The following is a 13,073-nucleotide window of genomic DNA, read 5'->3' as shown; positions in this document are numbered from 1 at the left end:
CACTCCCCCTCCCCCTCCCCTGATAAATCATTCTGCCTTTTCCTTTCATTTGTCCAGGTCGCCTTGTCAAGGGTAATGCCCTTAAAATGTCAATTGTCAGTGTGAGCATGCATTGCATTAGATATAAAGTACAGTTCAGCACACACAAAAACAGCAGTCAGTCGCAGTGTTATACAGAAAGAAATAAAATATGGAGCTTGCACTTCCCTTTTCCCTGGAGGCCCCGTGCACTTATTATTTGTCAGAGTGACAGATGTTTTTCAAATGACGGTGTCTCATGTGTGCTGAACTTCTACCAAAGCCCTACCGTGAGAGACTGTGGGACGCTATACACCATCTGATGGTGGAAACCTCCATGGACTGAATCCCTGTGCTGCGAGGCTTTCTGCAGGGATGTCTTAACAGCAGAGGAAGAAGAGGTTTTCAGGGGTGGTCTGCAGAGGTAATCGCAGCACTTTACTTAGCAACAGCAAACCTTGGACCTGCGCCTGCCTTACAGTACAGCAAAATAACGCAGCGCCACAGAAACTCTGAATCTCAGAGTTGGATTTGCTTATTGAATCTGCCGAGTGCTGTGAATTTGTTTTTGGTGGCTGCAGCAACAAATATTATTTACAGCGCAGACATGAATATTAATATAGACAGAAAACGAATTTTCAAGTAACTCTTGCGACTGCTCAGTTCCAGAAACTGAGGCAGAAAGAAAGAGGTCATTTTACGATGTGCATTTTTGAAAGTGCGTGTGGAAGGTAGACACTCAGGTAGCATCAAAGAGCTATAATAGAGTGGTCAGCCCAGCACAGGGAGGGTCAGCATTCAGTCTCACCTTTACTACAGACATTTGTGAGAGTTTTACTAATCAACCAGACACACTGCACGGCTCCTTTAACAACATATAACCTCTGAAATACAGAACCTCTTGTGTTTTAAAATACATGAACTTTACTTGAGGATATCCCAAAAGCAAATATACTATTTTTGTTCCACTACATTTATGTAACATCTGCAGCACGTTTGTAAGGGTACATTTACTAAATGGAAATGGAAATACCTGTGAAGCAGCACAGAGAGTTAATCACAGCAAGTGTAGCTGGATCACTGACTCTTAGCTGACCCACTGAGGTGTGGACAAAGTGTCGAGCCTGTGCTTCCCTTTATGACACAATGCATTTAAAATCAAATACTACACTGTGTTTATATTATCTCTTTATTAGATCGCTTCCACTTTTTGCTCAGTAAAGTATTTGTTTACCTCTATAACCGTATTGAAATCAAACAGAAGGATATATCTTGTACATTCAAGTGTAACTTGTCAAAGAAAAAAAAGAGAGAGAGAGAGGGCTATTCTACATACACTGCAAATTCTCCAAGCGAAATTGCAACTCTTTATTGTGTTTACAACCATTATATGATTTTTGTAATGAAATCACAGTGTGTTTTCCGGACCAGTGGGTGCTTTTAATAGTGTTGGCCACCTTTCTTTTTCCAATTCAAGGTGTCCTCTATAGAGTATGTATATCCAGAGCAGGACTAGAGCCAGCACTTGTGAAGCGAAAATGCTTATTAGTCAAACAGTCCCCATCGGAATAATGCCACGGTCAGCCAGTGGTGAGGGATAACTCTGTGCGGATGACACTCTGGAGCCTATTCTGTAGGGGATCTGTTTTACTACAGCACGCACAAACATGATGTATGGACACACAAGCAGAGAAGCATCATGGGAGCACACAGTGGAAGAGCTGCGGATGAGTTACTGTAGCGAGAGCAGTGCTCGCATTGAACGTGCTCTTCAAAACAACGACAGTATGTTCTAGTTTCTGTTTAACGATCCATTTGCCCCCGCAACCTTGATCAAAATCTGTCGGCAAAAATTAAGCAGTTATAAATGAATATGAAATGGTCATATATGATGTTAAAGCCTGTGGTCACAGAATCTCTTGAATTCTCGTGGTCAGGACAAAAAAAAAAACACCCAATATCATTTTGCAATTTGCCTTTTTTATGTCCAAATGACTAAAGGCCTGATTATACAAGAAAGTGGCACAGCGACATTCATCCTGTGCTAGAAGCTTGGTCCGGAGTGGACTACTTGCAGGGCTTGTTGTTGTACTACTGTAGCTGTTGAGCTAATGGCTAGCAGGCTGGAAACATGCTAGCACTAGTCAATCACAGCTGTTCTCTGAGTTTCCATTTTCTCTGTACTGGACTGTTAACTCCCACTTGGTATTTTGTCCTTGGCATTTTTTATTTATTGATATTTGCACGCACATATTCTGCATAAAACCAGATAATAGAAATAAAACATAAGTGTGGATTGGACAAGTCAAGAAGCCACAGGCAAGTATGTTGGACCAACCTTCAAATTAAGTAAAAAAATAAATAAATAAAAAAACCTAAACTATTAAATATATAAATGTGAAAAGTGCAAGGTAAATAAATGACAATAAGAAATACACAAAATTTATGAAAATAAGGACATAAAAGTTGAAAGATTGAATTGAATTTGAATTTTTTTAATTATAGTGAGCGTGTGTACTTTAGCATTCCACATCTTAACACCACAGTACCTGAATATTAGCCGCTCTTTGCTTTGTGAAAAGGAAGATGTAGACATTCAACCTGTCTTTTAGTATGGAAATCTACATCATTTCAATTATATCATTACTACATTTTAGTAAAGAGTTGTTTGAGGGGGATAAAGCTCTGAGCTAGCTAGCTTGCCTAGCTAGCATTATCTGTGATTTAGCAAGCTTGTTAGCTTGGTTGCTAACAAAGCGATAAGTTCACACAGTTTATTTAAAAAGCTGCATTCATGCCATCGACTCCTCTCTCAGCTGTCTGTAAACCACGCCACTTTTGTGGATACAGTTTATACTCCAGCAGTTTGAATAGCAACACAGCTAACATAGCTTCCTTCATTTTGGACTCTCTGTTCCCTCAAAGGCCAGCTGTGTCAGGATGGCTTGCTATCGGTTAACGTTGCAAATTTGTGTGTCAAACATCACCAGAAAATGATGCAACTTTACTTTGTCTTAGGACTGAATCCACTGATTGTAGTGATTTGAGTGAAATGAAGTGATTCAGCCATAAAACTCTGCTGTTTTTGAAACGGTGGTGTGAGTGGGTCTTAACAGAGTTATATTTAGTCTGACTTTCATTGCCAGAGCTCTTCAGGTTTAATACAGAAAGGTTTGTCAAAGTATCATATATTTATGTGGAACATTTGCTGCGTAGGGGGAAGGGGAAAATCAATTTCCCGCCCCTCTTGATAATTGATCGTTTTTTCTGAGTGTACTGGGAAGATGACATGCCAGGTCTATCATATTTTGAATGGTAGTAAAACAGTCAACACCTGCTTATCTATCTATCTATCTATCTATCTATCTATCTATCTATCTATCTATCTATCTATCTATCTATCTGTTACATTCATCATATATTTAAACATATAAATGTAAATTAACTGCTTTTCTGCATCCCTACAATAAAATATGGTGACGTATAAAACAATAGAAAACATTCATCAGATACAAGGTTACATACTTTACTGATTTAATTCCTCATCTCCACTTAACAGTCTCTGAGACACCTTATCATTAGCCAGTAAACCTTCTCAAAATAAATCCAATCCCATAAATCTACCTCTGAAGGAATCTGATACTTTTAAAAAGTGACAGCGACTGACCTTGAGATTTATTTTTGTCACACCAGAAACTGTCTCCCTCAGCAACGAGAGATGTGCCTGTCCAGATGGTTTTGTGTGGCATCGTCTTGCTAATTGTCAGTGATGCCATCAAAGGGATGTAGCAGACCTGACAACTTAGCTGATGAGCAATAAGATGAGTATGAGGGGGGAAATTAGAGCCAAAAACATGTGACAGTTATTCTGTGCAGCCTACCTATGCTTTTAAGCTCTTTAAAATCATTTGGCTCCCTTTGTTTCCTGCATTTGTGTCAGACTAGAATAGAGGAAGAAAAGAAAGCTATTATTATTAAACTGGGGTTCAAAATAGTCATTACTGTGTAATTATTATGTCTAACTACATGATACAAGCTATAAATATCTCTGAAAATATAATAATGCAGAAGGAATAGGTGCATAATAGCATGCTGTATTAAACAGGCCTCTGAACACTGTCTCTATGGTAATAATATGTTACATGTTTTTTTGAAGCTATCACCTGTCTAAGTTCGCTTTAAAGTTGAATAGGCTGCAGCGCAGGAGCACAGCGGTACGTCCCTGGTGACTGTAAAACATGCAAGACAAAACATATGACACAGGGGATGATCCTGACCTGAGACTGACATGTGCTAAAGTACATTATAGTCATTGCCAGGATAAAGGTCACATTGACTCCTGTTATAAATTGGACAGGACAGCTCCAGCATACATGGAGTGTCAAGTGTGAGGAGGTCTGAAAGAAAATCCCTCGGATGTTTCAGGACACACACACACACACACTCACGCTCACAGGCGGACAGATAAAAGTGTCTACGTCTCGCTCTCACTTGTGATTAGCGCACTTAATCATCACATTAAAGGAGAAGTCCGCGCTAAGTTCATCATATAATGGAGATGCGGGGAGTGAGATGCAGGCTTATGTTTTTTTCCATCTTTTGCTACAGACCTGCTTGTGGTCATCAAAATAATGCAGAGAGGTGGGATACAAGTTAAAGTTCAGGGTTTATTGTTGCTGCTGTTTATGCAGTTAATGATTAAATTCACAGTTTCAACCGTTCTGTAAAGTATATATATATATATATGTATATATATATATATATATTTACATGTTAATTTGAGGAGTAATAGTCTTTTGACTAAGAATACCCTGCCTGGAACAGCAGCAAGCACAAGAACAGACTTTTGCTCTGAGATACAAAGGGAAACAACTTGAAAGGAAATAAGCAAATGAATGCAATGCCTCATTAGGCGGGTTTTATTTGACCGTAGCCAATTAGAGAGCATCTGTAATTTAAAACAGTCAACCTAAAAAAAGACTCAACGAAGAACACGTTTCTCTCATGGGACTGAATCCTTTGCCTTGTTTTCATTCAAATTATTATTTTTTTTCACCAGTGACATTTTTCTATTTGACCGAATATGAATAATCCACAGAGGACACTTGAGTTCAGAGATATGCAGATAGTCGGCCTACAGTAGGAGTTTATAAGTTGAGATGAAAGAGCAGGGTCTGAGGGATTTCACAGAGGTCAAGGTTATGTGCTGATGTGCTTTGGCCTTGCTCTCGGCTGGCTGCTGCTGACTTGTTTTGCCTTTGCTTTTCGTGATCAATATTTCTCCCTCTGTCTTAATCAACGACCCGCTGAGGTATTTGCGGGCTGTTACCTTAATGACACAAAGGCGCAGTCTGAAAACAGAGCTGCAGCCCGGGCAAGACTGACAGCTGGTTTAGCTATGAATCACACCTGAGTGCAGATTAACGCTGCGCTCCTCACAAACAGAGACAGCACCGAAATACTGATAGGGAGAGGTAGACTCTGAGGCTTCGTGTGAGCGATCCGCATCAAAAGATATGACCAAAACAAGAACCCGACTGCTTACTTTGCAGGGGGAGCCTCGTGAAAAATAGTAACACCTGTATTGCTTATACTGGTTGTTAAGCATTGGAATAAAATTTTGTGCAATATGCATAACCAAATGCTGGAATAATGAGCCATCTGTATGTGTGGTCCCTTCCTTGGAGATGCCAAGAACGGCACCATCTGTGATGCAGCTACCAGCTGTTTTCCTTCTTATTACATGTTTATTAAAAGCTGAAGTTGTCCTCTTCAAGAAGAGGAAAAGAGAGCATGGGTGGCAATGTTGGTTATCTGATTGCCTCCATCTCCATTAGAAACAGACTTGAGCTCTGTTCCTGGTCCTATAAAAATACACTAACTGTTTCAACAGAACAGAGGGAGTGCTAATTAAATACTCCTTCTTTTTCATCAGCGACTCACAGGAAATTAAGAGAACAAACACAAGATTGACTGGCAGCAAAGCAACAAACATGAAAGAGGATGAATGAATCTAATCCACCAGGACTGGAAATAAATAAATAAACGATGTCACTTACCCCACCTTCACTTAGCCCTTTGGGTTTGTATTTCAAAATCCCTCAGCAGGGTTTACGCGTCTTTTCTATTTGCATTGTTTTCAATTTTCAAAACCTATTAGCAAGATATCGATCGACCACAATTGAGCATTTATGCACAGCAGGCAACCTACATCCCTCAAGTCAGAATCAGATCACATCTCCCATAATTGAGGGTGGCAGAACTGCAGACCACCCTCTGCAACTGTCAACAAATTTCAGGAGCTCAAACTAAGATGCGTCAGGGATGCATCCTGCACCGAATGATGGACACTGAGAAGGAGAACTGGAAATGTCCATCAGCATCCTCTGCCATGTGCTGAACAAGACAGGTCAGGTCTGAATAGACACTGACAAACCCAGGGTGGACACACTGTCGACACAGACTAAAGCAATACCAAGGGACAAGTGACAGGCTGCTCTGATGCCTTACCTAACTGCAGAACATGCAAGCGGGGGGAGGTAAAAAAAAAAAAAAAAAAAAACGCACGGTGGAGTGGACACCCACGTGCATATAGACAGACTGGCTTCACAAAAGGAAGATTTAGAAAACTAACTTTGCAAGTAGCGTTGAGTGTAATTTGAAATTGTAAAATGCAGAAGACGCTCTGTGTTAATGTGTGATGATATTTGCAAGTGCAGAATGTAGTCTAAGATAGCAAATTGATATTTCTGACAGTGCATCCATTTCTGAGGTTAGCGTGTTCACTCTGCTCAGTGCTCAATAAAACAAACAAAATGCCCTCTATTTCTGTATAAACAATTACCTGCCATAGTTTGTAACCTTATTGGATCGAGTGAAATGTTTGAAATAAATCATTAAAGGCGCTGACAGGGCATTTATCTTCACTCTTGCTTTAATGCTCTGTGCACAACACTGGATGAAGTCAGTGAAGGGTGTGTTTTTTTTTTTTTTTTGAGTAAGCTAGGCCCTATTGTGCCTCAGTGTGTGTGCTTGTAAGAGCACCGTTGCGTGTGTCAATCCTCCTGTGGAGCCATGTTCTCAAAGCTCTTCATTTTGAAATCAAGCATGAATAATTAAGCCATTTCACAAGGCTGCTTTAACGATATATCACATGAGAGGAAATAGGTCAAGCAGCAATGTTAGAAAGATTGTTTGAATGGGTGTTATTGGGTTAAAAAAGATTGTGAACAATACTTCCCTCCCTTCATGCCCCATATACTGTACTTACTCTGCGGAATGACTGACAGCTCCGGACTTAGACTAATTTTCCTACAGATGCGAAAGCCTTTTCTGATAAGCTGCGTGTTTGCAGTGACAGTCGGGGTTACATCTGGGTCATACAGCCATTCCACCTGAGATAATCCATCAGTTTTAACCCTTCCACTGGGAGTGAGGCTTTGACAAACAAAACAGACAATTACACTATTTAGTTTTCAGTTTTTCTACCTTTTCAAACTTTATTACTATAATTTCTGACAGACAAGAACGGATATTAAGAACATAAAGTATTTGAAATGAGTTTTCCGCAGCACATGAAAACGCAGCAAATAATTACATTATAATTATTGGAAAGAAATGTCTACAGGCCATAATATTGGGAAAAAAAGGTTCTTTTAACCAAATTTTATGAATACAAAGTTCTAGTTTATTAGTCAGGAAAAGCCTTGTATGTATACAGCATATTTAGAGCATCAGGGGTTTTTTAAACATTACTTACAGGTTTCTTATAGTGTAGGCGTTCGTCCTCACCTGAAATAAAGAACTCCTCTGCTATCATCAGAAGAAATTATTATACTTACCACCTTCACAATCCAATTTTTTTTCTACTTTTTTTTTTAAATTTCTATAGCGCCTGTAATTTATTGCACCAATAATAATTACACATAATTACACATCAATGATTTGTGCACATGGGAATACCACTGTATCTTGAGTAAAGATGTGTTCTAAGACCAATCTCTAACTCATGTTGCTCAGTGCATCTTTCAGATAATATTCATTACTTTGATATTAATCAATCTGTAATAAAAAAAATGTGTTCTTGCACTTACAAAATTTAACCTCAACAAGAAACCACAACAAACATGTTTTACCAGAATAGTCTCACACACAGGACCGATAAAGATACATACTTAAACTAGTTTTAATTGATTTTTTTTGGCCACTTTGGGGCAGCACAGCAAGTTCATATGGATAACTGCTTAGCAAAGAGTAGCTTATTTAAACATCGCAATATTTTCTCTGTTTTTAGCTCTGCTTTGGTCTCCACCAACTCCTGCTAAACTCTCTGTTTACCAGCTAGTCGCTAACTGCATCTGTCACCCTTTGATGCTAGAAATAGGGCTGGGTATCAAACTTTGATACTTTTATCAACCGACTGAATTGGCTTGACACTATCGAGGATTATAAAATCAATACCAAATTTCAATACGTATGGAATAAATTAGTAAATTTAATCAGTGTCAAGTGAGCTAATATACATGTAGCATGCTCAGACCGAGATCTAATAATGCTGGGGCTTGGCTGTTTATTAACACAAACATGTTTAAGTGTGTAAAGAGACTGACATTAAAAATAAAACTAAAATAAAACTAAAATGTGCCCCACAGTGTGTATTCTAATTTTCTTTTTTTTTAAAGTAGATTTGATGAAATTGGTATCGAAAACAGAATCGGTATTGAAGTGGGAGTGAACCAAAACCATAATATTGCGGGCTGCAAAACCAAAACATTAAGCTCAAAGATGCTAAGATGCCCTTTGTGGGTTTGTCACTGAGAGCGAGCCCTTTCATTTTACACATAGTCATCTCCCCCATTGTTTATATGAAATATTGATCAGAGCAGCTTTAATAAAACTACATCAAAAAAATAATTTCTTGTTTTGATGAGCACGCGCTACATTCATTGTACAGACTGACACAGATTGCAACTAACTTGCACAATTTGACACACGATGAACCTATGAGATCACTGTTACTGCAGCGTGCGTGGGGACCTTTACTCACATTATATACACAATATACTGGGACATTTTGTGATGCACAAAAAAGCCTGCGGCAGCACCGAATCAAAAGTACTCACCAAAATAATGGAATAAGAGAGCAGGAAGTGTGAGGTATTAACACCTGTCAAGAATAGAACGACAAGTACCCACTTGTCAACTACCAGCACTAGGTACAAATATCACAATGGTGTCTGTGTCTCTATAGTACACTATAAAATTGTGAAAAGGAGTAAGTTCTGACTGATGTGAAAAAATGCTCCAATGATCTCTGTCATCTGTTACATTCAGCCCCGAGGACAAACACGCGGAGTCCCACAAAGCTCCTTTAACTGTGCTTTCAACAACAACAACAACAACACTCACATCAGCTTGTTCAGCCTCACCTACTTTTAACTAAACTGTGTTCTCCTCCTCACACAGGATGGGACCACATACTATTGTGTTTATAATCGTGGTACCCTCCGCTTCTCGGTGTTGTCGAATGAACTGAAATCATCTCTAACATACCTGTAAAAAAAATTTGAGTCTGTTTCTGGAAAAGTGGAAAAAATCTACAACCAAGGCATCATATCAAAACGTGTTCAATGTTGTTTGTATCTGTTTATATGATCACAGATGACTCACATCCTGTTTCATGTGGTTTGTTTTATTCCCCAACGTTGAAACAAGCTCATATTAGGCTTGCGTTATTATATTGCTGAAATGTCGTCCTGCTCTGGAAAATATTTTATTTTTAACTGCTTGTCAATCACACACATTTTTTTTTTTAGACATCCTCTGAATCTGTAATAGCTCTTTGTTTTTTAGCTTTGGTAAGTTTTCACAAGCATTTACATGAGTTACATCTTAAAATCAAGCATCTGCTTTTGACTGTATGCATATGTTGTTGTTCCACTTTGAAAATTATGAAACCAGACTTCAATCACAGGCTGTCCATTGTACATGAAATTTCATCTTTGGATTAAAGACAGGTTTGGATTTCCGAGCCCATCCTCCTTTTATCATGACTACAGCATTATAATTAGACTCCCTATTGTCGAACGACTGTGTAACTAAATGGTTCGACCACATGAAATGAATGAGGCCAGTGTTGTGAGATTGGAAACAGTCTTAGGTCCAGATTTTTGCTCACATGGATAATTGTCCGGTGTAGATCCATAAAAAAAAAAAAAAAAAAAAAAAAAAAAAAAAAAAAGCATGTGTGTTTTTAAATGTTCTTGATCCACAGAGAGTTTGTAAATCTCATGATGTGAGCAGGTCTGTGAAGTCTGTGAGCCTGTGCTTGTTTGAGTTCACTTTGAACTCACTCTGCTCTTGAACATCGCTGTCTGTCAGTAGTTTGCTGGAGTCTATCGCCTTGTCAGAAAAATTGAAAGAGTCTAAGGTTTCTTTTCGTTGATAATGTTTGTATGGCAAAGCTCTATGTATAGAGTCATTATCTAGGCATTGTTTCCAGATTTATAGTTCTGACCTGTGAGTGCCCTTAAATCTTGTTAAGAGAGTCAGTAACTAAACCACGGGGCTATGATGAACAAGCAGCCAATAGAATCCCTGCAAAGATAAATTGAAAATCTCATTCAGTCATTCACAGTTTTTAATCACTTGACCTGTGTGAGCTCAGATTCAACCAATTAGATATTTTTGAAATGTTAGAGTTGTAGAAGACAGACACAAATGTCAGAGATGAGCAAAAAAATCAAAATTAAACCGCTTAATTGCACTGGCTGAAGCCAAAGTAAGAATCCAGGTTCATTTTGTCTTTAGGGTGGTTGTTGAGTACAGAAACAAATCTGTAAAACAGGAATATGAAGGTTCCTGAGTACACAGTTTGTCATAAAGAAACATCATCAAGAGAGAGAAACAGATTTTTTGTCATTATTAGATTTCTTGTTGGCCAACAAGCTGTAAATACAACATGTTAACACCTCATGAAAATGCTTTTGCAAACAGTTTTGTATTTATATATCCAGCAGAATTGGCGCAACATTCGCTGCTGCCATGTTTATGGCTCACTTAAGTCCAGTGTTCACTCTCCTTTCAGCTCTGTGTTTTGCTCTTAAACAAGTCTTTAGGAAGAATATCTGCTTCTATGTTCCACTATATGTTTACTGGCTGGTTGCTAACTTTGCCTGTCTGCCATCATCTACAGGACAGGTATCGTACAGTGTGTTTTTAGGGTATTTTTTGTCTGCAGCGTCTAGACAGGACCCTGATGAGAGCAGTGACACTGAATGAAAACATGAATGCTGCGCACTGTTAAAAAAGTTAAAAGTTGCTGAAATGCTCTGTAGAGATCATTCTCTGTGGGTTGTTTTATACTTTTATTGACTGTAAAGTTATATACTGTAAATAATTTTAGATGTAATTAAACCTGCAGAGCTTTATCAGCAGCCCTGGTTTCCTAATTATGTGCAATTTAGTTGCATAAGTTATATCTAGACACTGAAACTGGCGCTTCAGACCCTGATATCGCACTGTCTGAATCTCCTGACAACTTTCTGTTTTGTCTGTCCTGTGCTTTTTTATCCCAGGTTACAACACTGACTCTCTGTGCAACATAACACTCAAGGTTAAACTCCAAAAGCAGAGTGTCTCCACCTCTGAACGGTCCAGAATAGACTGTGAAGATGAATCGAACTCTCTCAAAGCTAAAAAATGATGAGGTCAAAACTCTGGCTGCCATCAAAAAGACACTTTCTGGAGCCTCTTTGTTGACAATAAATAAAAGGCTGATTTTGTCGACACTCCAGAAGTGCCATGGGTGACTTCCAAGGAATGTGGGCATATTTTCTGTTTCAGAGCTGACTGGAAATTGAGCTTACATGGGTGTAAAAGCTCAAACAAACATTCAAAGAATGCACAAACTCTGCTTCCTGTTCTTTGTCAGAGACACAGCTCCAGTTCTCGATGAGATACGAGATAAAAAAAAAAAAATCACTTATCTGATTGCAGGCTTTTGGGAAACATCTGCTTGTGTGGGAAGATTTTCAAAATCTATTTTTTTTTTTAAATCATATATGATTTCAGTTTCACTTCAAGTTCAGTCGTCACACTCAGTTCAAAGTTCGCAGACATTAATTAAATTTCTTTCTCAGCATATGTGCAGCATGTTTCCTAAAAGCCACAGGTGGCTTTTAAAAAAGCTCTAACAAGACATATGTTTGTCATATTTTGTTACAGCACAGCGCACTTAAGCGAGCCAGGTAGAGAACCGCAACCATGTGAGGGACGAAAAGCTCATCAAGACTTACGGGATGACACATTCTACCATATGCATGTGGATGAGCCACTGACACTGATGCATGAACAGGTAGGTAAAAAGTTTGAAATTCAAGCGCTGGTCAGAAAGTTTTCCAGAAGCAGTTTGGTGAACAGAAGTGCGAGTGAGTCAGTGTGGCGATTCAGAAGATGACGTAAGGCTCCGCTGGAGAAAGGCCATTCATAGTGGTGGGCGCTAGGGTAACGCCTATCACGGCACGCGCACGCTTTGTGTACACACCGGGTGCTAAGAGCTGTCAGACAGGTATGGCTCAGGCTTGATCTGAGCTGTGATTGATCGCACAGGTTCAGGTGGAGTTCACGGGAGGTCTCTGGTATCATTGGCAAAATGAGTGACAGACACAAAATAGGGTGATGGAATATTATCAGGAAGCCATTTGTAATGCGGGGCGAGCCTGGATCTCTAAGGGGTGTTGTCTCTCTGAAATGAAGTCATCCATCACCTCAACTTCATATTTGATTAGGTCATGAGTAGCTTTTAAAGAGGTAGAGAGGCTTTAGTATTGTGCTCTCACAATGTGATAACCAAAGACAGAGGCTGTACAGTAGAAATACTCTATTGAAATACTGAGTTTTGTAAAAGTATTTCAATGAAAGTAAAAAAAAAAAAAAAAAAAAAAAATACTTATAGAAGCATTTTACTACAGCAGGGTCAGTTAAACTAACAATTTATCATGTCTGTGTTTTGCAAAATCTTATTCTGTGCACATAACTGTTGTAAAGGGAAAATT

The sequence above is a fragment of the Seriola dumerili genome, unplaced genomic scaffold, assembly GCF_002260705.1.
Source record: "Seriola dumerili isolate Sdu_G_001 unplaced genomic scaffold, Sdu_1.0 BDQW01000468.1, whole genome shotgun sequence".
Classification (NCBI taxonomy): domain Eukaryota; kingdom Metazoa; phylum Chordata; class Actinopteri; order Carangiformes; family Carangidae; genus Seriola; species Seriola dumerili.
The sequence above is the reverse complement of the archived record's forward strand: the minus strand, read 5'-3'. Positions refer to the sequence as shown.